This window comes from Bufo gargarizans, chromosome 4 (genome assembly GCF_014858855.1).
Source record: "Bufo gargarizans isolate SCDJY-AF-19 chromosome 4, ASM1485885v1, whole genome shotgun sequence".
Lineage (NCBI taxonomy): Eukaryota > Metazoa > Chordata > Amphibia > Anura > Bufonidae > Bufo > Bufo gargarizans.
Window position 1 is genome coordinate 461426399 of NC_058083.1, and position 27054 is coordinate 461453452.

General features: G+C 41.1%; 1 protein-coding gene across 3 annotated transcripts in view; it reads left to right on the forward strand.

Moving 5' to 3' along the window:
* Positions 1-27054, forward strand: part of PLCB4 (phospholipase C beta 4) — a 349218-nt gene that overhangs the window by 132795 nt on the left and 189369 nt on the right. The window lies entirely within an intron of this gene.

Sequence of the window (27054 nt, forward strand, 5' to 3'; positions counted from 1 at the left end):
TGCTGCAGCACTGCCTTAGGGTTAAAGGGATTATCCATGATTTTGACATTGATTGCCTATACTTAGGGTAGGCCATCAATATCAGATCAGCGTGCACCCCTACGATCAGCTGTTACCTTGTAGCTCACTACTAGGGATGAGCGAATCGACTTTTGTCCAATACTGTACGGAGCTCAGATGAGCCAAAGTCATTACTTCGCGAAGCCTCTCATGACTTTGCATAATAACTTAATCGATTAATTTTTACTTTAAAAAAAACAAACATTTCCCGAACTCGGGAACCACTTGAAACCGAACCCGAGTTCGGGAAGTGTTTTTTTACAGTAAAAATTAATCAATTAAGTTATTACGCAAAGTCACGCGAGACTTCGCAAAGTAATAACTTCGGCTCATCTGAGCCAATACTTTCTAATACTGTACGGAGCGCTTGCTCCGTACAGTATTGGACCGACGTTTTATGCAAATTGACTTCAAATGTTTCATTTGAAGTCGATTTGCTCATCCGTACTCACTACACAGTGGACGGAGCTGTGTAGTTCCGATGCCAACTTCCGGCATCAGAGCTACAAGGACAGCAGGTGATCTTCAGGGGTGCAAGGTGTTGGAACCCCATCAAACTGATATTGATGGCCTATCCTAGCCTATATTGTATGATAAAATAAATACTCCATGAAAATGTGGGAAATGTCTACTGTTTCCCACCAGGCCAAGTAAGAACAGTTGCGTCGTCCTTCCAGGGTAGAAGTGTGGGAAGACCATCTCTCCCATGAAATATCACTTGCTCTAACACTATTCTGTATGTACATCTCAGGCGGAATATAGAATATTTAGACAAACATCATCTGTGTCCCATCCTTTAAAAACTGATCATTTTCCTTCTGTGTTGAATCAGTTTTGACTCCGACTGCGTTCCATTTAATTGTTTTCCATCTGTATGGTGTCAATATGTCATCCATTTTTCATGTCATCATTATCAAGAAAATAGCTTTCACATTAGCACCTATCCATGAAAATCAGTCTGTGTGCTGGCCATTTTTGGCAGATCTATTGACTTGAATAGGTGAGTCTAGTGTGAACATTGGACAAAGTTATGCTTCAAATGTTTCTGAATGGATCTGTGGTCTGTGTAAAAAGTATGACATGTGAAATGGCCTGATTATAATGTGTCAGTCCCTTCCACACTTGGATAGCACATGAATGTGAACATTGCTCGTGTGAATAGGCCCTTATTTTGGACTGATATTGAGAGCAGGGAAACAATATAAAAGCCAAACAGAAGGCAAAATTGTGTATATATATATATATATATATATATGTGTGTGTATGTGTATACCGTATTTTTCGCTTTATAAGACGCACCTAGATTTTTTAGGAGGAATTTTTGAACTAATGGTGGTCTGTGGATGACGCACTGTTATGGTGGGACCTGTGGATGACGCACTGTTATGGGGCACCTGTGGATGACGCACTGTTATGGGGCACCTGTGGATGACACTGTTATGGGGGATCTCTGGAGGACGCACTGTTATGAGGGGGATGTGTGGATGATACACTACTACGGGGGATGTAGCATCATATATAGCATCTTATTTAATGGGGGTCACTATTCACACAGGGACAATATACTGTGACACATATGATACTGTGACCAGCATAAGATGATCTTATGCTGGTCACAGTATCATATGTGTCATAGTATATTGTCCCTGTGCGAATAGTGACCCCCATTACACCACAGGGCACACAGTAGACTTTATATGTAAAATCTTTTAATGGCTCTGCTTTATTCTATAACAGTACTCACTATTAAAGCAGCAGTCCTGCCAGCACGTGACGTCACTCACTCAGTCAGTCACGCTCCTGCCAGCTTCATTAATGAAGTGGGAGGAGCATGACCGAGTGAGTGACGTCACGCTCCGGCTGAACCGCTGCTTTCATAGTGAGTACTGTTATAGAAGAAAGCAGAGTGTAATGAAGCAGTTTTCATATGTAAAGTCTATAATCTTTAAGCAGTGTCTCTGCTTTAAACTAGGGCAATTCTCTGTAGTAGTACAACTCACTATGAAAGCGGCAGGCATGGCGGCAGCGTAACCTCGCAATGCTCATTCATTCACGCTCCTGCTCCTCCTTCATGAATGAAGTGGGAGGAGCGTGAATAAATGAGAATCGCGTGATTACGCTGCCGCCATGCCTGCCGCTTTCATAGTGAGTTGTACTACTACAGAGGATTGCCCTAGTTTAAAGCAGAGATACTGCTTGAAGATTATAGACTGTACATATGAAAATTGCCGTGAGCGGGGCCCGATGTATTACAGTACAGTGACTGCATCAGGCCCCACCGCAAGTGTTTGCCAGCCTCCATCCCCTCCTCCCCACCCCTCTGATACATAGCAGGGCGCAATGTATCAGCGTCACCAAAGTAAACATGGCAGTGTTCGCTTTATAAGACGCACTGCCATTTCCCCCCCACTTTTAGGGGGGAAAAGTGCGTCTTCTAAAGCGAAAAATACGGTATATCATATCTTTTGCTTTATAAGATGCACCTGATGATAATACGCACCTAGGTTTTAGAGGAGGAAAATAAGAAATAAAATAGTTTTCATCAGACCTCAGATCAGATCCCCAATATCAGATCTCAAATGAGAGCTCCATATCAAACCTCAAGTCAGACTCCTATATCAGACCTTAGATCAGACTCCCATATCAAACCTCAGATGAGACCCCTATTAAACCCCCATGTTAAACCCCCCCATATCAGACACCCATACCAAACCTCAGATCAGATCCCCTTTTAGACCTCCATGTTAGACCCCCATATCAGATGTCAGATAAGACCCCGATCAGACCTCAGATCAGACACCCCTTCCCATCAGAGCTGAAATAAAAAAATAAACTTACCTCTCCTGCTCCACCGCTACTCTGCAGTCACTCTCCCTGGTCTTTTCCGGGCTCGCACTGCAGTATGTTCTAACTGCGTACAGCGTCAGGTCATAGTGCGTGCAGCACGGGCCTGAAGAAGTCCAGGGAGGGGTGAGTACAGGCAGCGTTTGAAGCACATCACTCACCACTCTCTGCAACGCCTGCATAATGCAAGTGCTCAGTCGTATTCGCTTTATAAGACTCACTGCCCCCCCCCCCCCACACACACACTAGGGGGAAAAAGTGTGTCTTATAAAGTGAAAATACGATATATAATTTTAAATTTTTTTTCTTACACCTGAAATAGTATGTCCAAGAAAATCCCTTTAAGACTCCTCAGCTGGCAGATGAGTAAAGAACTTGCTGACTACAGCCTGTTATCCCCCAGAAAAAGACTATGCCTGGTACAGAAAGTGACAGAAGCTCTTTATTATACACTAATGACACACAGGACATAGGGACTGCTGACACAGTGGAACACCAGCTCTCCGAGACATTTACATATCCATGGACATCAGCAGCTAATTGATAGAAGCCAAATCTGAGGAGCTTTTCATGTAGCGGTGAATTAGAAGGAACTTCTGCTGCACACTGCTGCTTTTAGGATGATAATGTCTATGAGCATCGTGCAGTCATTATTAGAATGTTCCCATGGAGATCTGTCCAAAGTAATAGAAAAAAAAACACACTGATATCTAAATTTGCCACGTATAATACATGCCACAAATCTAAGCACTGACGCATTGCTGTGTGCTTAGCTGACATGGTGATCTCTCAATCTACGCCTCTGTTGTTGACCAGAAAGCTTTCTCTGGAAATCTTTTCTGTACATTTTCCTGCAGCAAATTCACAGCATTGTACAGTACTGGCAATATGGATGATATTTTAAGAAATCTCATCCACACGCAACATAAAATCTGCAACCTAAATTGTCCTGCGGTGTCGACTCATGCTGTGGATCTTCACCATGGACCTTACCTTTTGCAATGGAGATGGTGAAATACAACTTTGCTGCGTTTTTTTACGGCCAAATCACAGCTCTCGACATGAGCAACAGCAAGTTGCAGAAATATGTGCAGTATGTGGTCATGCGAATTTTGTGAGACATATCTCACTATATAGCCCCAGCCTTAAAATGGTGCCCACGGGGCTGTGCGTGTCCTTCCTGAACCCCTATGTGTCTCTTTTAGGTAATATTTTATATGCAGATTTACTAAGCATCGCTGCTAGGAGAATGCAGAGACCTGTGGTGCAGACCGTGTACAGCTTTACAGGTCCATGCATATGCAGATCTTACAAGACCTCTAGTTTTGTTTTCGTGGGAGGCAGCAAAGTGTCCTTGAAATGTGGAAAGGCTTCCTCATTACATTGACAAAGAACTCAATTTTATTCCGAAACATATAGATGCTAAAAATGTTAATTTGACACTTAACATGTAAACTACAAGTTAGCACCAAACTTTAGCCTAAAATTTTCAATGGCTATACGTATTAGTCTAAAGGCTGTGTTCACCTTTGCAGTCATTTTTTTTTATTGTTGCGTTGTACTCATTTTGAGCAAAAAATCATTTTTGAATTGGTCTTTATTAAAAATGTTGAGCCTCCTTCTCTGTACAGCCTTGAGATTCTCTAGTAGCAATCTCTATATTTCCCACCAGGCAGCTCAGCTGACAGCTCATTATCTCTTCTTTCTGACATAATAAGCACTTATTATAGCTCAATTCTTATCTTACTAATAAGAATATGGCTTAAATAAGTGTTTATGACCTTTTAGTAAATTAGAGATAAGGTTTATTAGATGACACAAACTGAAAGTATGATTTATACAGCTAGACAGTTAGCCCTTTGTGACAGAACATCTGAATATTTTCTAAATATCAACTGAAAAAATTATTTTAAGCCCAAAATGAGTAAAATGCACTTATAAAAAGAATTGCCCCTGAAGGTGTACATAGCTTTTATGGTTTGCTGCAGTAGTGTATTCAACAAGTTTTGAAAAGTGCCCACTGTCCACTAGATGGCTGCCCTCTGGCTTCTCCCTGCCTGACTTCATTGACAGGACCCGATCAGTTTATATGAATTGATTTGTTCATCTGAACACATTTACACTTGAAAGAGAGAGTCCGCACATCTCTAGGCACTCCTTCTGCTAGCAGATTACCATGGTCACAAATCATATGCAGCCTTTATTTGTTGGAATACTAAAATCATTTTTGAATTGTTTTTATGTGACAGTTAGTGCTTTTTAATATGTTTTTTTTTTTTTTTTTTTACAGTTTTCCCTTTTTTTAGCTATACAGTAGTTGGGGAAAACTGCTAATTCTTAAAAAAACTAAGTGTAAAAAACTATACATTCTTATTTTCTTAAATATGCCTGACATAGGCAGAGCTGATCAGGGTTTGCTGAGACCCTACAGCTCTCCCATGCCCAAGACACCTGATGATTATCTGATGATCGTGTCTAAGGCTGGGTTCACACCTGAGCGTTTTACAGCGTGTTCCTACGCGCTGTAAAACGCTCAACAGGCAAAAACCAATGATTCCCTATGGAAATGGTTCTCACCTGAGCGTTTTATAGCACGTACGAACGCGCTGTAAAACGCCCTATACCCCAAGAAGTACAGGAGCTTCTTTGGGGTGTATTGTCGCGCATCACACCTCTGTTTTTCATTGTACTCCTCTGTGTTCAATAGCAAGAACGCGCGTATGACGCACGTTTCCAAAATACAAAAACGCCCCAAAATACGCCCGATAAAAATGCCTGTAAACAGCGCTTATCGAATACGCTCAGGTGTGAACCCAGCCTAATAGAGGTAGGGGCTGTGCTGCCTCCTCTGTTCACCGCATAGCGCTCATTGAGCACTTTGCACTGAGCAAAGGAGAAGAGAGGAGCGGTAATAAACCACTTTTGTCTTCTTCGCAGGAACAACCAGAGACCCAACTTGTTCCTGCTAGATTGCATTAATCAGCTGAGGTCAGAAACATAGCTGATTGCAAAGGCAGACGATTAGCTGTGTTTCTGTCCAGCAGGATGGGGGCCACAAACTGTGGCTATGCAGAACGATGAGAACTTGTAACACAAAGTAATTAAAAAGTTGCTTAAGTTTTCTTCTTACAGTCATGAATATTTCATTATGTGAAATTGGGAAATCCCTTTAAAGAGGACCTTTCATCAGTTTAGCTCTAGTCTAATTATGGTCTTACCTTATAGGGCGGCCCCCACTAATGCCATGGCACATATTTTTTTTTTCCAAAGACAACCCTCCCCCCCCCGTTCCTGGGAGGAGCTCATTCTCCCTGGCTAAGATTGGATGCACTCACAGCCAGGGAGGAGAGAACCGCCCCCAGCGAAACTGCGAGTCTCCGCCTAGTATAACCGAGTCGGTTCATTATAATATAAGGCGCCAGAATCAACGGGGCCAACAGCTTACGAACAGGGGGGTCTTTGGAGAAAATAAAATGTGCCATGACATCAGTGGGAGCCGCCCTATAAGGTAAGACCATAATTAGTTAGGGCTAAACTGTTGAAAGGTCCTCTTTAAATAATTAGTATGTGCAAGATATGCATTTTTATAATAAATGTCTAAAGCTCATGTAAAATGGCTTGGTTTAATGCATCTCACCGTGCTATTATTAGCAAGGAACATAATTAATTTAGCTGCAATTTAAAAATGATTACATTTTCTTTGACAATGATGGTAATGTGAGTGGACACAGAGCAGCGTAGGTTAGGCTGCATGTAGATGAAGGCTTCCTCAGTCACTATTAGCTTATTTGAATTCTACAGGAATTTTCCAAAAAATATAGCTGTGAGAAGTTACATATATGAAGAAATGATTATGCCGTACATGGGTTTGAGTTTGTCTTTCATCCCTCATCTAGGGATCTTGCCTAGTAGAGATCTAGGCCCTTTTCTTCTCACCTGCTGATGACATCATCAGGACTTGTAGTTGCAATATTTACTTATGTACTACATTTAAGAGGAAAGGATATGGCATCTCTTTTCTGTTAGTCACCAAAGCCCTAAAAATAATATCCTACTGCGGTACCTGGGTGGCCTACCTGTTTTCTGCTGTGTTTTATAGGGAAAGTTATGAGTGTGTTATGGTAATTGATATATTGGCAGAATGGGGTGGCTCTACTAGTCAATGGGGATGGTGCTCAATATCTCAGTGTGAACTCCACACACCAGAAGGATAATATACAGAGATAGTTATGGAAGATATGGCACTCATATATCCGGAAGACTGCTCAAACATTTTGATTTTATTATATTCAGATATTGTAATGTCCCATAAGTCACAAATATTAAAAAGTCATAAATCTAAAATAGTCATACAAGATACGTAAATTGTACAGAAAGTAAAACACACGATGATTAAACCATCAATAATTAAAACATCACTAAAATGACGATTGGATATGTAATTGACTGAGGTATAAGGTAACTATTTGAACCTATATGCCTAACAGCAAATATAATCTGGTCATCGAATATTATGATCGTTCGGGCAGGATTTCGATCAAATCATCACCATATATTCGATAGCCACAATACATTCGATAACCGCAATTTGTATGTCCAACACAATATACTCTGGTTAGAAAATGTAATGATCGTTCAGGCCGGATTTTTGATCAGGTGATCACCGGATATTCGGCATTAGCGATCACCGTTTAACATGTTGAAATAAATTAGTGTAATTTTCACAGGAGAAAGAACGTAGTTTCAGTTTGATTATTGGCTGTGAGTTACAGGTGTTGTGTCGGTCCAACATCATATATTCGAGCGGCTCACAAAGTCAATATTTCGTAATAGAAATTGTGTGATAATTCACAAGTTATCGCAGCTTGAATACTTCGGGATTCCAGCTCTCTGGTGGCGTCCCACCTCTTTATGAGCTGTACTACTCCCTTACCTCCAAAGTGAAGTATGGCTTTTTCCTCGGATCTCTTCTGTTTCTGCGTCTCTCGTGCACAAATCCTGGGTTGCTCCGATCAAGGTGAAATGGAACAATATGGCTCCAGGAAGTACTTTAGCAGGCACGGGACAAATCTGTTCTCAACCAGCAGATGGAAAAGAGGTACAAGTACTGGTAGTCTGCAGCGTACGCAAAATTGGTGGTTTTGGAGGGTCCAGAGTCTTATGGGTTCTGACTTCTTCCACTGAGAAATGCAACCACTGTTGTGCCCTTTCAGTGACTCTATTATACCGTACTGTATTGCTAGGCCATTTGTTCAATACACTTTAAATTGGACTGGGACCTGTTGACAACATTATGAAAGTGGCTATCCTCACTCTCTCCATTCCCTGGAGTAAGATCCCAACAGGGAGCAGAAAGTCAAAACTTCTGAGAGCCTCACATCATAGGATGCGTGGTAACAGACATTTCGGTATTGTCAGATCAACTCTTACCCAGGGAAAAATTGCAACTTCATTTTAAAAGAAGTCCACTGAAAACTAAAGAAAAATCCTTCATAAATAAAAGCATTTCTGACACATTTATGGAATTGTATAAGATAAGAACAGGGCTGCATTCTCCAGAAACAGTGATGCTCATGTTCATGCTGCTAAGTTTATGTGGCTGAGTTGCACATTGGTTTTCATTTTTAAAAAAATTGCTCACTTTGTCTGTTTCTGCGGCCTCCTTGTAGTCTGATGGCAGGCTGCTCAGTCCACTTCAGTGTGAAATCCTGTCTCTGACAACTCTGAAGCCCCTTTCTTGGCTCTCCCAAATGTTTATAACGCTGATGTCCCTATTTTTATGTTTAAATTATTTGGTTGTAAAGAAGTAATGATTTGAGTTCAGGAAAACAGATGGAATTGTAGACCGAGCTGTCAGAGAGCTCATGTGATGGAGTTTACACTGAATGGGACTGAGCAGCCTGCAGTACATGACAGCATTAACTGAGCAAAAACTTAAAACCAATGTTTTTTAGTGTATTGGTTTCAAAGGAGAACCTGTATTAGGTACATTGATCAAAAGTCCCTATGACCCAATATCTAATTATAAATACATAATTTACATTATTCACTTCCATCTATTCTTTTGCACTTTCTTGGAAATTAGTTATGGTGTTAATGATGTTTGATCACACTTGCTTGCTTTGTGTGTGATAGTCTAGTAATTGGCCTTTTAAGGTGGGTGGAGCTTGTAACATTAAGGGATTATTTAAGCCTTCGATTTATTTATGTTGTCATTTAAAGCTTATGTGGTTAAGTAATGGACTAAAAATGTCCCTTATTAAATTACATTTTATTGGACTTTAAGCACACAATACCCATCCTGTAGGATAAATCTTGTCAGTGATAACATAAAAGAACAGGATTGGATCTTGTTTGGTTGGATTACAGGCTTGTGGGATGGTGTTTGAAGGATGTTTGTATGAATGTCCACAGTGTTCATACCTAATATATTGTTCTTAAAAGATAAAGATAATCTATCATGGAGACAAAGGTGTCCTAGTCTAATCTACTGGACAGATTTAGTAACTCTGACCATAAATGATTATTAAGACATTCATTACATTAATGCTAAGAAAATATATTCGTCAGTGAAGAGATCTGTCACATTTTTGTTACTAATTTACAGACGACATGAATGTACGAAGCTTTTACAAAATTGTATCCTAATAATCTGAGAATCACTCAAGAGTGTTATGACTATGGCCAGCTCTGTAGACAGTAGCTTGATGAGGCAAAAATTAGAGGTCTCAATACATTGGAGTATATTTTCTAACAATAATTCTTAGTGATCTGATCAGTTTTCACATTATTATCCCTAATTGTTGTGCCTATTCACTTTTTTTCTTGGTCAGTAGTGACAGTTAAAACATTTAGTTCATTATCATCTGAGAAGTACATAAGGGGTCCTTTATTAAAATCCGCGTTTTAGACGCCTGTCTTAATACAGTCCCTGCACTGGTGGTGGATCCACCGAAGTTATAAAGAGGTGTAACTCCATAACTTCGGTGCATCAAGTGCCGCTTCTAAATGTAAGCCAGCTTTCTAGCTGGCCTTACATTGACACCATTTTCTACGCCTAAACCAGATGTAGAAAATGATGAATGAGACAGGCCTGCCGGTCCTTCCCCACCCACACCATGCTCACTTTTTTAGACCTGGTGTGAGCGGGAATAAGTTGCAGATTGCGGCGCAACTAATCGTTGTGCTGCAATCTGCACCTGAAATACGCCTAATATGGGATTATTTTAGGTTGATAAATGACCCCCATAGAGACTATAGACTATATTTCCCAAAATAACATGAGACCTACCTGGATAGTGGCTCCTCTCGTTTTCCATGAATTGGAGGTCAGTGCCACTGGTGTTGTATCTGTGGGCAGTGGGTAACATGAGTAGAAACCAGTTTTGTAGTAGCAAAACAGAATTTATAATTGACATAACGAAAAGTAATTGTTGGCAGAGTTCATGCAATACAATAATTCAAGCCCTACAAGGTCAACGCCAAGCAGCAGAAGTTCAAGGGAAGAGGCAGTCTAAGTCAATCCAGGCACTACAGAAACTAACCAGCCTGCTGCTCAGGCAAGGAGCAGTGGGGGAGGGATCCTTAAATAGCCAGAGTTCAGTACTGAAATAATTAAGGACTGTTTAGTTGCCAAACTGGGTGTGGTCACCTAACATAGTGGAATTAGTGAGCACAGATAGCAGAACTGAATTGGAAACAGCGGTGGTAGATAGTCAGAGAGCATCAAAAAGTAATATAAAGTATCATTAAAATATATGTTTTTATTTGTGACCCTTCCAGAGGAATGTTTGTGACATTTGTTAGATTGTGCCCACATTTTTACGCCTATAGCCAGCTGTAGCTAGATTAAAATCAGTGTGGATTTTCGTTTTGCTAAAATGTACAAAAGTGACTAAGCAAAGTTGGTTGAAAATGCTGATTTTGGTGTGACAGGCCACCTATCTTATCTGTATGGTTGGGGGGGGGGGGGGGGAGGATCAGCTGTTGAATTTCAATGCCTGGCCTCAAGGGAGATAAGCCACTATCAAAGGCATCTGGCAGCAGCTTATTGCCTTCTCCGCATCGAGCACACGTGCATATTTCGCTTATCCAAGCACATATGTGTATGGTGGAGTTGATCAAAAATGGGCCACAAAAACAGCAGAGAAGTGGAACTGCTAAAAATTTTGAAATTAATGCACAACAAATGTCCCTAAATAAGACAGCACAAAAAATTACCAACAAAGAAATGGCATACAGATGAAATGCCCATTTATGCAATATACATTTAGGCTACTTTCACACTGGCGTTTTGGCTTTCCGTCTGTGAGATCCATTCAGGGCTCTCACAAGTGGTCCAAAATGCATCAGTTTTGCACTAATGCATTCTGAATGGAAAAGGATCCGCTCAGAATGCATCAGTTTGCCTCCGTTCCGTCTCCATTTCGCTCTGGAGGCGGACACAAAAACGCTGATTGACGAAACTGAGCCAAACGGAGAACGGATCCGTTTTCTATTGTGCCAGATTGTGTCAGTGAAAACGGATCTGTCCTGACACACAATGTAAGTCAATGGGGACGTATCCGTTTTCACTGACACAATCTGGCACAATAGAAAACAGATCCGTCCTCCCTTGACTTTCAATGGTGTTTAAGACGGATCCGTCTTGGCTATGTTAAAGATAATACAAACAGATCTGTTCTGATCGGATGCAGACGGTTGTATTATCTGAACGGATCCGCCTGTGCAGAACCATGACGGATCCGCACCAAACGTGAGTGTGAAAGTAGCCTAAGAATAAAACAAAAATCTGTGTGCACACAAGACACAAACGGGGTGGTAACCCAAAATAAGGTGAAAAAAAAATAGTTTGACGACTGTTGAAGGTTACATGGGCACCTTAAGAACTATGCCAGGCTGTTCTTCATCAAATCAGCTGCAGTTATGACGCACTCTCAGTGAGTGATTGAAGTGATCATGTTTTGCAGGCAGCACTGCTACTTCCATACAGATAATGGTTCATATAGCCTAGTTGCCAACATTCTTGCATTTGCCAGGATTGTCCCAAATTTTCATTGACAATCCTGGCAAATTTGGCCAGTCCTGGCCTGAAAAATGCGTTGGGCTTATAAACCCGCCATAAAGTGGTCAGTATCCATGTCAGGGCTTAAATGCCTCAAATTTACCAGCAAAAATGTTGGTAAGACTACTTTCACACTTGCGTCACTGCATTGCAAGAACAGGTCCGTCTGTCCATTTGTCATACGGACAAACGGATCTGTTTCTATTTGTACTTAAAATTTTTACCGGTCTGCACATGCGCAGACCGGAAGGACGGATCCGGCACTAATACATTCCTATGGAAAAAATGCCGGATCATTCAGGCAAGTTTTTTTGGCCGGAGATAAAACCGCAGCATGCTGCGGTATTATGTCTGTTCTGAACAGTCAAAAAGACTGAACTGAAGACATCCTGATGCATCCTGAACGGATTACTCTCCATTCAGAATGCATGGGGATGAAACTGATCAGTTCTTTTCTGGTATAGAGCCCCTAGTGTGAAAGTACCCTAAGTATGAATAAAATAGATTAATAAATAAACTGGTAGTAAATTTTAGTGCAAGAAAACTGCAGCATTTAAATTGAAATTTTAGAAATACCTATCCATAATATGACTGTGATTAAATTAGACATCCACATATTCTACCCTGGGATAAATATTTGCACCATTCATATAGAGATTACCACACAATTTACAGTTGAAGGTACAGTTCTTTTCTGCACTTTCTTGAAGAATGTATCTACTTTTCAATACAATTAGTCATCCCCTGGACTGCGTGTGTTTACAGGAGACATTGCATTCCTGGGAGGTCTAACTTAGTTTTTAATCAAATCTGTTTGATGTGTATGACAGAGTCAGATCCTGTGTCCCAGGAACAGTTGTCTGGGTCTATATATGGCCAAATAATTTACATACATGAATATACAGGGTGGGCCATTTATATGGATACACCTTAATAAAATGGGAATGGTTGGTGATATTAACTTCCTGTTTGTGGCACATTAGTATATGTGAGGGGGGAAACTTTTCAAGATGGGTGGTGACCATGGCGGCCATTTTGAAGTTGGCCATTTTGAATCCAACTTTAGTTTTTTCAATAGGAAGAGGGTCATGTGACACATCAAACTTATTGGGAATTTCACTAGAAAAACAATGGTGTGCTTGGTTTTAACGTAACTTTATTCTTTCATTAGTTATTTACAAGTTTCTGACCACTTATAAAATGTGTTTCATGTGCTGCCCATTGTGTTGGATTGTCAATGCAACCCTCTTCTCCCACTCTTCACACACTGATAGCAACACCGTAGGAGAAACGCTAGCACAGGCTTCCAGTATCCGTAGTTTCAGGTGCTGCACATCTCGTATCTTCACAGCATAGACAATTGCCTTCAGATACGAGATGTGCAGCACCTGAAACTACGGATACTGGAAGCCTGTGCTAGCATTTCTCCTGCGGTGTTGCTATCAGTGTGTGAAGAGTGGGAGAAGATGTGTCACATGACCCTCTTCCTATTGAAAAAAAAAAATTGATTCAAAATGTCTGACTTCAAAATAGCCACCATGGTCACCACCCATCTTGAAGTTCCCCCCCCCCCCCCCACATATACTAATGTGCCACAAACAGGAAGTTAATATCACCAACCATTCCCATTTTATTAAGGTGTATCCATATAAAAGGCCCACCCTGTAGAGTTAACCTGCTCCCTGTGGTGTGCATAGAAAAGACGTGCTTTGTAGTTATTGTTTTAAGGGGTTGTCCTAGTTTTTTATATTGATGGCCTATCCTCAGGATATGTCATGAGTATCTGATCGGTGAGCACTGTGGCCTCTTCCTAGGCAAGTGACCATTGACCCAAGAAACACACCTCAAGGGTGAAAAGTCATCACCAAAAAAGCCTGTTATTGTTGCATTTTCCAGTAGACTTCCATGTAATGACCGGACAGTGTTTTCTTGCCTAAATATACCAGTAAAAAATGCAACAAAGATGCAACAAAGCATCCTAAAAAATACCAAATTTAAATGGAATAGTGGTCATGCATGTCCATTGCTGCTTCATTCAAATCTATAGAACTGCCATTTAAACAAGGGAACATGGGACCCCTGTTCTTGTAATCAGCAGTAGTCTCAGTGGTTGAACCCCCACCGATCAGACACTTATCCCTATCCTGATAAGGGTCCATTCACACGAACATAAGTTGTGCAAATTGCAGTCCACAATGCACGGGCACCTGCCGTGTGCACTCCGTGAGGTGGATGCAGACCCATTGATTTGAATGGGTCTGCGATCTGCAAGATACGGCAAAAGATAGGACATGTCCTAGCTTTTGTTGTATAGAGGCATGGGCTCACTTCCGTGAGCTTCCTATCCGTGCCTCCATTCTGCATCTGCTCACAGAGTGCACACAGCCGGTGCCCGTATATTGCAGACCCGCTGTTTGCAGGCTGCAATATGTGCACGGAGCCCTTACGGTCGTGTGACTGGACCCTAAGTGTTGTTGGTTGGAAAATCCCATTAAATTAATATCTATCCCTTGGAGGTAGTCACAAGAGCCCCAATCAAGTCTTAGATTGACCACCACTGTAGTAGATGGAAAATAATGAATTACAGCGTCCTTGGATTTATGCTGGTGAGAAGTTTGTCCATTCATGGGCAGCTTCTTCTCCACTTGTCAGGGAAGCTGAGGATGCTACTGCTCAGAAATAATCATTCTGCCACTGCTCAGTTCATTGTGAATTAAATCATGACAATAGCATGTAGTAAAAAGCATAAAACCTCGACATAATAAAAGAGAAGTAAAAGCATTCTCTTTTGCCATAATTTGCAATTGTTTTACGCCACAAACTTTGCTTAAAAGCCTTGATAAATCTCTCGAAATAAGGTTAACCCTAAAGGGGGATGTCAGAAGAAAGTTGAATATTGTGGCTTGGCAAAAGTTTTAACAGTCGGTATTAAAAAGAAAAAAGTCAATCATTGCATATTCTGTCATCCTAATGACACACTGATTTGTGGGATTAACCCTTTAATATGTGATATACATAAACGTACAGCTCTCAAGGTCTCCACCTTGCAAGATAGGCGATTCTACAGTCATTTGTGGCTGCAGTAGGTAAAGTTCTACGACGTGCGTCTCAAAATGAGAGGAATATTGTGACCACATCAGTTGGCTTCTGTTTTTGTGCGGCATAAACTTTAATTTACTCACTTTATATTGCATCTTATGTGCCAGGGTTTTCCTTTCGGAATGCCAGCTGTGACCTTTAATTAAATTTAAATTACAAAATCTTCCTTAACTATTTAGAGGATTATGTCGATCTCTGAAATAATCTCGGGATTTCACAGGTATGTAAAGTTATTACTCTAGATCTTATTTTAATAAAACAAGATAATACCGGGGCTTTATTGCCAGATTAGGGGGGTATTCCAGCCTTCTTAATGATGTCTGCGTGTGGAAACTCATGTAGTGCTGACAAGTGTGGGGCTGCTGACATATTTTACAGATTGTATTATTGAGGAAATATTTCTGGAAAGTAACGTTTACCACTGTCAGACAGCAGATATCATGTATTATATGATTTAGCATTTTCCCTCAGGTTGGGTTTTGCTGAAAGCAGCTATGGAGCTTGTGATTCCTTATTGTACGTTAAATCCTCTTTTGTCAGAATTCTCGGCTGTAGTTTTCTTAGGCTCTACTCACATTGCTTCAAATGAAAGGCATGCTTGGTGAATAAAAAATGTTTAGGAAAAGTTATATTATGACATTCCCATTGATTTCTTAAGGCCATATGTATGCAAAATGAGGATCCTTTTGGAATACTGTTCATAAATTACACTCTTTTTGCATCTTGCCCATGTGTAAGCCCAGATCTACCCATGGTATACATGGACCATAATCATGGAATACAATGGACCTGATGTATGCCAAGCATTGTGCTTTTTATGATGAGATTCAGGGGCAGATGTACAGTATGTAACTGTATGGCATAGAGCAGAAGTGGTGGGTGGTGGTGTGAACAGAGGCATTACATCTGGAAGGATACTGTTTCTTGACATTCTTGATATTAAAAAGTGCAGGGTAGTACCACAAATGGCAAAATGTCAGTGGCAAATGTATCTTGATTGCCTTTAAATCGCATACATGTTTTTGGAAAAAAAAATCTCAACTGTGTGAAATTTCTTTTAGTATCTGTAGTTACTGAAAAAATAAAGAATAAAAACAATTCAATTCTATACCTCAGACATGAGACTAGAGTCTGAGTCGAAGGGGTTATCCAGGAGTGCAGTATCCTCAGGATAGGTCATCAATATCAGATCAGTGGAGGTCTGACTCCCAACATCCTCCTCGCCAATCAGCTGTTTAAAAGGTGGCCGTGCTTGGACGGACGCTATGTCCTTCTATATTGTATATTGGCTGTGCTTGGTATTACAGCCCAGGCCCATTCATTTAAATGGGACTAAGCTGCACATAGGCCATGTGACTAATGAATGTGATGTCACTGGCCTAGGAAGAGGCCACAGTGCTCACAGCTGGTCAGGAGTAGCACCTCTATCAATTATATATTGATGACCCATTGTGTGGATATCATCAATATCGTACTCCCTGAAAACCCCTTTAAAGAGGACCTTCCACTAGAATAAAAAAATCTAAACTAAGCATACAGACATGGAGAGCGGCGCCCAGGGATCTCCCTGCACTTACTATTATCCCTGGGCGCTGCTCCGTTCTCCCGGTATAAACTCCAGTATCTTCATATTTTCGGCTCAACTGGGTGGAGCCTGCCGGCGTCTCCTTCTCCCAGGCTGTAGAACTGGCCAATCGCAACACTCAGCTCATAGCCTGAGAGTTTTATTTTCTTTCAGGCTATGAGCTGAGCGCTGCGATTGGCCAGTTCTACAGCCTGGGAGAAGGAGACGCCGGCAGGCTCCACCCAGTTGAGCCGAAAATATGAAGATACCGAAGCCTATACCGGGAGAACGGAGCAGCGCCCAGGGATAATAGTAAGTGCAGGGAGATCCCTGGGCGCCGCTCTCCATGTCTGTATTCTTAGTTTCGATTTTTTATTCTAGTGAAAGGTCCTTTTTAACAGAAGGCTAAAAATCCAGTCCTTCACATGTTCCTGTAATAACTTGCATGCATACTGTTTTTATATATATATATTGTGTGTGTTCTTACATACACAGCACGACATAACTGTAGGAAATACTATTAATATGGAGGAACAGGCAAAAACATCCTCTTCAACTTTGCCCTAAGTAGTTACTGATTTGTTTCATAAACCGGGCTTTTCACCCAGGAGTTAATTGTTTTTAGATCACCGTTACCTGAGCACAAGTTTTTATCTTTTCATAAAGATCTCAGAGGGAGAGCCCAATGGTTTTTTCAGGGGGGTGAGGAACCGGGATAGCTGCCACCCCCCCCCCCCCAGACCTCTAGGGGGGTACCCGTAAGGGCTCTGCAACCCAAGAAATCCTTGTGACAAATAAACGTGGAAAGTAAACACACAGTGAACAAAAAAGTTGACCAAATAGTCGATGTGCGCTGAGACTCAGCCCGGACATCTGACCAGAATTGTAAAAATTCCTCTTCCTTACGCCAGGCCTGACGGCCAGGCAAAGAATAGAGGTGAGTGAGCTAAAAAATTTGAGAAAGTGAAGTGCATGCCAATGTGCCGTCACTCAGTGGGCTCCCACCCCCAGTGAGTTCAAGCACCCCAGGGTTACCACTCCTGGGGCACTTCTGCTCCTCAGGCTTTCAAAAATTCTCAGCTCCTGGCATAGATCCCTTGGTCACCTAGCATAGGGCACTAATGGCCCAAGCAGTACACCCTAGGGATGCCATGTGGTTCTCTGCCCTCCAGACAGAAGCTATGGCTTATCTAATTTTATGTAGCGGTTTCTTTCTCACACTCTAGACCCTCTATTTCCAAGATCTGGAAGATGTGAGTGGTCAAGTCAGTTATTGAAAAGCTGGATGCTACACTAGCCCTGCTCCATGCAGTGGATGGACTTTGTTCTGGCTTGTTATGTCACCAGGCATGGACAGTCCTGTACGCTAATGCTGAATCAGTAGAGCCCAACCAAATCTTATAGGGACAACTGAAACTACTGGCTTGTAGTTGCAGGACTACTCTTAGGCTAGTTTGACACCTCGAGTGTGAAAATCCAGCATGGCCGTTCCAGCAGACAACCGGAGAATCGGTCGGACACAAACCGCAGCATGCAGTGGCTTGTGTCTGGCCGAGTTTCTGCTTGTCTACCGGAATGCGTACAGATCTCCGCCAGACCCTATTATAGTTAATAGGGCTGGCGGATATTCTGTCCGCATCTGGCAGTGCCAGGTCCGGTGAATTGCGGCTGGCTGTTCTCTTCAACAGCCTGCTGGAATTCACATCGGAGGTGTGACCGTAGCCTTGTCTGAGATGTTAGCTACAACAAATGCCTGTCACAATGTCCTCCCAATAGTGTTTACCCTAGCTTCATTTTATAAACCAGATACCTCTTCCTTTTTGGTAGTGGATGTCTTCCCACTTAAAGACGGTATCACTGGTAAAAAAAATATGATAGTTTATAATCCTGAATAAGGAATGCAGAGTGAGCTACATACCATAGATGGCCATGTAAAAAAAAACGTTTTTATTTCCATACACCACGTGTTGGAGAAAGTTACTATTTTTGTGAATGTTACATAATCAGATGATACCACCGGCATTCCTGTGTCTGCTGCAGGCACTCACATTTCTCAGACATCTGAGAATCGGCAAACAGTGTGACCAATTCATTAATGATTTGCTCCAGGGAACAAAATCCACCCAACAAGTCTCCTGAAAGTAGCTTTTCTTTTTATGGCAGGGAAGTGATCAGTTGCCTGCAGATAACTATCATATCTGGACAGACTACATTACATTTCTTGCATATTAACTTAGATTTTCTTGCCAGAATCCAGCTGATTTTTTTAATTACATATCTAAAAAAAACATTGAAAAAAAACTGGGGGAATTTAGTGTTTTTGGAGTCCTGCTTTAAGGCTGTTGTCAGACAGTATAAAGTTTTTGGTGCAGCATGCGGTTTTTGCAACATACCTGTGTCTACATTGCGCTTTCTTCCAGCAAAGGGACAACACACAACAGACTTAAATTAGTTTAATGTAACGTAATTTAGTAATTAATGTAATTCTGTTTGCTGTATGTGATCTGCTTTCTTTCCCTTAGCTGGAGGAAAAGGCACCATAAACACAGGTATGTTGTTGCAAAAATCACTTTTTTAATGTGTTTTTTTGTTTTTTTTTGCTGCACCAAAAGCGTTATTAAGTTATTAACATACACCCTATTTATTAGGCATTTTAATTGAGCTTTATTGACCCCTGTGATTATGGTTTGAATGTTCAGGAAGTAGGAGATTGTGTTTAGATACTCATGAGTCTGGATTTTAATGTAAAAATTAGATTTGAACCCAATAATTCGCCAAAGTAGTTTAGTGTTTTTATGGTTTTGAAAGTCGCCTTTCATTTTGCAAGCTGACATGTATAGGCTGAGCTGTTGGAATGATTAGCTGTTTTCAGCACAGGGACCATACAGTATTTACCCTCTAGTGCAGGGATCAGCAACCTCCGGCACTCCAGCTGTTGTCAAACTACGACTCCCAGCATGCTCCATTCACTTCTCTGGGAGTCCTGAGAACAGCCAAGGAGCTGTGCATGCTGGGAGTTGTAGTATTACCACAGCTGGAGTGCCGAAGGTTGCTGATCCCTGCTCTAGTGCATGGAGAATGAAGCATTAAAGGAACTGTAAACTTTAAAATAAATTAAAGAGATTCTGTCACCAAGTTTTAGGCTATAGAGATACGGACATGCATGGCTAGATCGCCGCTAACATGTCCGCAATATACCTGTCCTATAGGGCTGTGTGCTTTTATTTTCTTTGAAAAAAAGTATTTTAGAGATATGTAAATTAGTCTTGTAAAGTGCCCAAGGGTCTGTACGAACCTTCCTGGTGCCCAGCCACACCCGCCTGTGAAGGAGCCCAGCACCGCCTACGTTCTCCGAATCGCCTCCTTTCGTCACCGATAGATTGCTGTAATCTCGCAATGCGCGAGCTCGCGCATGCGCAGTTCCTTCCCTGGGGCTTATGCCAGCACAGGGAAGGAACACTATACCGGCACTGCGCATGCGCGAGCTCGCGCATCGCGAGATTACGGCAATCTATCTATTGGTGGCAGTTTCCTTACAGAACAAAGATGTCCGAACCTCAGTGCCCTCCAAGTAAATCCGTAAATCCAAAAAGTCAATTGATGTATCTGAAATCCTATGGGTCAATGTGATGTTGAGAGAATTATTATTAAGAGTGGTCACAAAATCATCACACTCTTCATGTGTTCCCTGCTAAAAAAAAAGGGGCGATGGGTATACGCGTGTCTCCTCCCACCAACCTAGAAAATGGTTGGCATAGGAGGGCGCACAACACGCATCCATCGCAGACTTGTCTGTAAAAAGTTCGAACAAACAAAAAATATTTATGATGTAAAACAAACTCTAAAAGACTCACCAGAAAAGTATGATGTGTGGGGTCCCCATATGTAGATTTGTTAAAAAAAATTGTGGACGGCAGCAACTCCATCAACGTGTGCTATATTGGAGTACAGTGATTCAACGTCGCAAGTAAGGATCAGAATATTGGGAGGAAGCCTAATCGCCTGAAGATTCTCAATCAAATGCATGGAGATAGGAAGACGTAAAACAATCGGTTGTAGAAAAAAATCCAAATAAATACAGGCTTATTCACATAAACCACCTATGCCATATGCCAGCCACTATAGGGCGTCCTGGAGGATTCTTCAGATCTTTGTGTACCTTAGGCTACTTTCACACTAGCGTTCGCTGGTCCGCTCGTGAGCTCCGTTTGAAGGAGCTCACGAGCGGACCCGAACGCCTCCGTCCAGCCCTGATGCAGTCTGAATGGAGCGGATCCGCTCAGACTGCATCAGTCTGGCGGCGTTCAGCCTCCGCTCCGCTCGCCTCCGCACGGACAGGCGGACAGCTGAACGCTGCTTGCAGCGTTCGGGTATCCGCCTGGCCGTGCGGAGGCGAGCGGATCCGTTCAGACTTACAATGTAAGTCAATGGGAACGGATCCGCTTGAAGATGTCACCCTGTGGCTCAATCTTCAAGCGGATCCGTCCCCCATTGACTTTACATTGAAAGTCTGAAAGGATCCGCTCAGGCTGCTTTCACACTTAGATTTTTTTCTAAGTTATTAATGCAGACGGATCCGTACTGAACGGAGCCTCCGTCTGCATTAATATGATCGGATCCGTTCAGAACGGATCCGATCAAACGCTAGTGTGAAAGTAGCCTTAGGGGGCATATAGAAGGTAGATACCAGCAGGTTTTTCACTTCCAAGAAGGTCATTTCTTTTTTGGTGATAATATTCATTTATAATGCAGACTGAAGAAGCCTATCTATCTTGGTCTTTAAAATCGATGTTGGATCTGTAGGCAAAGGAGTATAGAAATGGTGGTTTTCTAATTGTCTTTTGGCTTCCATTACATAAAGATTAGTATCCCATAAAACCACATTCCCTCCTTTGTCAGCCCCTTTGATGATAAATGAAGGATTTTTTTGCCGTCTCTTGATAGCCATAAGTTCCAAATTAGTCAAGTTTTTATTTATTTAACAGGGTTTGGTTGTAGTCTCCTAATTTCCCATAGCATAGCCTGGAAAAATGGGTGAATATTAGGGAAAAGACTAAGGCTAGGTCTACACGACGACATTTGTCGCGCGACATTTTGTTGCACCAATGTCGCGCGACAATTTTTATAATGGCAGTCTATTGTGTCGCACTGCAACATGCGACATGCTGCGACTGCGACGCGACAGTCGCAGAAAATCCATTCAAGATGGATTTTTCTGCGACTGTCGCGTCGCAGTCGCAACATGTCGCATGTTGCAGTGCGACACCATAGACTGCCATTATAAAAATTGTCGCGCGACATTGGTGCAACAAAATGTCGCGCGACAACTGTTGCGCCCTATCTGTCGCGCGACTTTTTGTCGCGCAACAAATGTCGTCGTGTAGACCTAGCCTAAGGGTGGAGGATTTAAACTGTCGTCTACCTGTCTCGGATTCATTTTCTTTTAGAAGATCCATTAAATCCACAAGTACTCCTCTCTCCTCATCAGGAAGTTGATGTAAAATTAAGGGTTGATCATAAAGTGATTTGAAACAAAGCTGTCTACAAAACAAATAAACATCTTTGATAAACTCAAATGTATCCAAAGTATTCATGGGTGAAAAAGATAAACCCTTTTTTCAATACTGACTTTTCAACCTGTGACAGTGGATATGAACCCTTGGTTGTAATATCCCCAACCTGTTGGTTTGGTATATTTAATGTTGTTGAAAACACCTTTTGTGAAAGGGAGAGTAGAGATTGTTCCCCCTCCAGTGGCCTGGGGCTCTTTTTTTTTATATTGACTCATGGCGTCTCAGATTTCTTTTTGTGTAGCATTTTGTTGTATGAATTTTGGGGAATTTTTTATGATATATTGTATGGTTATTTGGCATGTCACTAATTATATATATTTATAATATGAATTCATAAGTATTTATTGGCCAATAAATTACAATATAGTATATTATATATATATATATTTTTTCCCTATATATTATTTACCTATTTTTTATATTATTTCTCTATTGTAATCATATGAGGACATTTATCACATGTGGTGTTTTATTTATTAATGACTCATATATGTATTATTCCTTTTTATTAGGTTCTGTATTTTGGATATTTGGGGTGTGGGTGTATTGTTTTATGTGTGTATCATGAGATTAAATAATTAATTATTGTATTATCTTACCATATATTATGTTTTCACATGAATTTATGGTTAATCATACTATCATTTAGTATTCTATAATCATGTATTTATTCTACATATTTTGGTATTAATTACCGGTGTGTATGGTTTTTTAATGGGATTAATCATATATAGTCAAATAATTGATTGCTGCTATACCAGTCTTGTCATGGATTTACATTGTATTTAGGTACATGGGTATTTTCTGTGGAATGTATTGGATGCACGTGATTTGCTTGTGATCACATCTCCCATAGTACTTGCGGCATAAATACTTGGACGCCATTAGTATACTATTGCGCTCGGCATGGAACACACATGCGTTCCATTTCCTATACACCCATTTCGTGTTTGTGATCACACGTTTTTCTATATTTTCGGTTTTCGGCCATTTTGCGCAGATGCGGTGCATGTCCTGAAACGCCTTGGAGCACATTATTATATTTTTCTTTACATACTGGTGATTACTCTTAATTATTCATCATTATTAATTACATTGCTATATATAGGACTCTGCTACTTACAGACCCTTACCCCTGAGGAAGCTGAACCTTACCGGCGATACCCAAGGGGCGCTTTTTCATTGACTCAGGTCCACCCACTTAGTCCGAGCCTTATATTGCAATTCTGGTATTATTCTACGTTATTTGATGCTATTTTATTTATTTATTGTTGGATTTATATCTGATATTGTCTCGGACTATACACTTTGTGTCCTTATTTGTGGACTTTGGTGGATGCTCTATTTGTGTTTGGTCTTACTCGTACCAGCACATGATTTATTGTATACAATTTTAATAAGTGTCTGTATGTTTTTGTAGTCTAATAAAATTGCTTTATTGATTTTCAATTTTATGGATGTGCACATCATTGCTTGCAGCGCTTTGGTGTCAATCTGATAAAAACTGAGCCAAACGGATCCGTTCTGGCACACAATGTAAGTCAGTGAGGACGGATCCATTTTCTCTGACACAATCTGGCACAATAGAAAACAGATCCGTCCTCCATTGACTTTCAATGGTGTTCAAGACGGATCCGTCTTGGCTATGTTAATAATAATACAAACGGATCCGTTCTAAACGGATACAGACGGTTGTATTATCTGAACAGATCCGTCCATGACGGATCCGCACAAAACGCGAGTGTGAAAGCAGCCTAAACATAACTTTTACAGACATTATTCTTCAAACTAACCTCCACCAGTTTGGCAGTTTAAACTGAATGTGAGTGAAGGAGTTGTTCCATTAGGACACACAGGATAGCGGATAAGTGTCAGCGGGAGTCAGTGCTCACAGTTTGAGTAGAGCGACATACATGCGTGCTTGTCCTTTCAACTCTTTGGGACTGCCAGAAATAGCTGAGTACAAGTGCTAGCTAGGCTATCTATGGCAGCCCCATAAAGCTTAATGGAGCAGCTGACATGCGTCCCGGACTATACACTGGCGAATCTCAGGCCCTCGTTTTTATAAACAGGGAGGGCTCCAATGGTTTGACCATCGCCAATCAAACACTTACAGATGTAGCAGCCTTAACACACACACACACACACTTGGTGAGTTATCACACCTAGTGTTCTGTGTATTGTAGCCCTCAGGGTGCATTCACACAACCGTATGTATTTTACGGTCCGCAAAACACAGATCTGCAAAATACGGATGGCGTCCATGTGACTTCCGTGTTACACCCATTTTTTTGCTGACCCGTTGACTTCAATGAGTCTGTTGTCCTGTCTTCCATGTTCTTTCTACATCCGCAAGAGATAGAACATGTCCTATTCTTGGCCGCAAATGTGGACCACGGACCCGTTGAAGTCAATGGGTCCACAAAAAAATGGATGCAACATATCATCCTTATTTTGCGGATCCGGGTTTTGCGAACCGTAAAATACATACAGTCATGTGAATGCATACTATTTCTTATTAGGTTAATCCAGAAAACTCATTCTTCTGATAGGTTTCTTCCTAGCATTTGATTATATATATATATATATATTATATCTGTAAGGTATCTAGCATATTTCTGAATGTAATAGCTAAGTAATTAATTATCAATTACTCAGTAAACTAGAAAGATATAGCCAGTCTGATACATACATACACATTGATTTTATGTTGTTAATTCACGTTTGTTGTTTATATGGTGACATGTTCAATTTTAAAGTGAATAGATGCGGCCAGCTAAAGGTCTGTGTCACAGTGAGTCATATGATTAATGAGAATTCACCATGCACTATCTAGTGTCTCGAATAAACCTGTACCATCAAGCAATGAGTCATCCCGCTGGCCTGGACATATTTATAGCAGACGTGTAATATCGCACCGTGATGTTCTTTCGTCTCTTACCAATATGGGCTATTGTTTTGTAACAAGACATTTTCAAAGAACTGGGTTCAAATACCGGTACTTTTTTTTATTTTTTTTATGCTTTAACTGGCTGGTCTATTAGATTTCATTTCAGTTCCCATCACGTTTCTTTATGTTGGGTTTCTTAGTATTTTTCTCTCTGTGTGGAAAAACGTCAGTGTTTTATTCTCAAATATGTCTGAAGAAGGCCTTATATACATTAAAATATTTAGGGATTAGAATGCTGTGAAAAAATAAAATTGTCATATTCACCTCACCGATACCCCACTGATCACGTTCCAAAGGTTCCTGGGTCCCCTGCCGGTCTCTACTTCTTGCTTCCTATGGACACTCAGCCAATCACTGGCTGATGCGAGTCACTCCTGTGAGCAGTGATTGGCTGAGTGGTTATTTCTCTGTGTATCCAGAGGAAGCGGGGGGCAGAGACCAGCGGCTGGACCTGGGAAGCATCAGAACAGGAGTGGGCCGGCTTGCTAAGCTGAATATGATTATAATGATTTTATACAGTCAGAGCCTGTTTTAAAAAATACTGTCTGGGTAACCACTTAAGAGAATGTGTCGTCAAATGACCTATTGTTTAAATGACTTTTATATATTTAAATAATTTTTGAGGATGTTATTTTTAATTTCCCAGTCAGTATATAAATATTTAAACAAAAACTATAAAATCCTGCAGTTTTCACACTGGCCATTAAGTCTAATAATAGGCGCCAGTCTGTAAAGATCACTTTACTGCAGTTACCTGCTTATCTGTCATTCTAATCCTGCCTATAGTGATATCACCTCTGTGTATAGCTAAGACAGGATCCACATCTCTGGCCAAAAAAAACTGAACACTTGCCTGAATGCTGGATCCGACATTTTTTTCCATAGGAATGTATTAGTGCCGGATCAAATTCAAAATACCGCAATGCGCAAACCTTCGCGCAGACCGAAAAAAAAAATATGTGAAAAACATAGATGCCGGATCCATTTTTCCGGATGACACCGGAAAGACGGATACAGCATTTCAATGCCTTTGTAAGACGGATCAGGATCCTGATCCGTCTTACAAATGCCATCAGTTGGCATACGTTTTCACGGTTTCCTCTGCCGCAAGTGTGAAAGTACCCTAAGCATCAACATTTTAATCCTCATGCACATGGTAGCATTACTGATTTGTGTTGCACTGATCTGTATTACGGTGCCAGTGCCTTGAATATTGTACCTCAGGGTGCCACCAATGTTATACACTGGCATACAGAATTTACTTTCACTAGTTCCTAGAAAATGCACACCATATTGCAGTATTTTTTTCTGGAAGCATTGCAAGTGCATGGTTCTGTTTGGGCTCTTTCAGTCCATATCTGTTGAAGAGCTGTTGTAGGTGTATGTTGGTTTAGGTCTATGCTCAGCAAATCATACACCTATGTAAAAAGGCCTCCACAAGCATCCTCATATTGTTTTAGACCTAAACACATCAGTGCATGGTATTTGCATAGTGTCCTATAATGGATCTGTAATATGGCGCCCATTTAAATCTTTGGGCCCACTATATGCCTTTATACTTTTCATAGGAAGGCATATGAAAGTATAAAATCAGATCTGGTGCATAACATTGGATGCCTGATAATGGAGGGATTTTCTCCAGAAGAATCGATCCCTGGATAAACTTTGGTGCAGCAAGGCTAGGGCTATACGACAACATGTATCGAGGGTACAATTGCACTGCAACATGTATCGACATTTTTTGTAATGATAGTCAATGGTGTCGCACTGCGACCTGTAACATGCTGTGTCTGAGATGCGACAGTCGCACAGAAATCCAACTTGGATGCATTTTTGACACCATTGACTATCATTATAATAAATGTTGCATGACTTTTCTGCGACAAGAAGTCACACAACA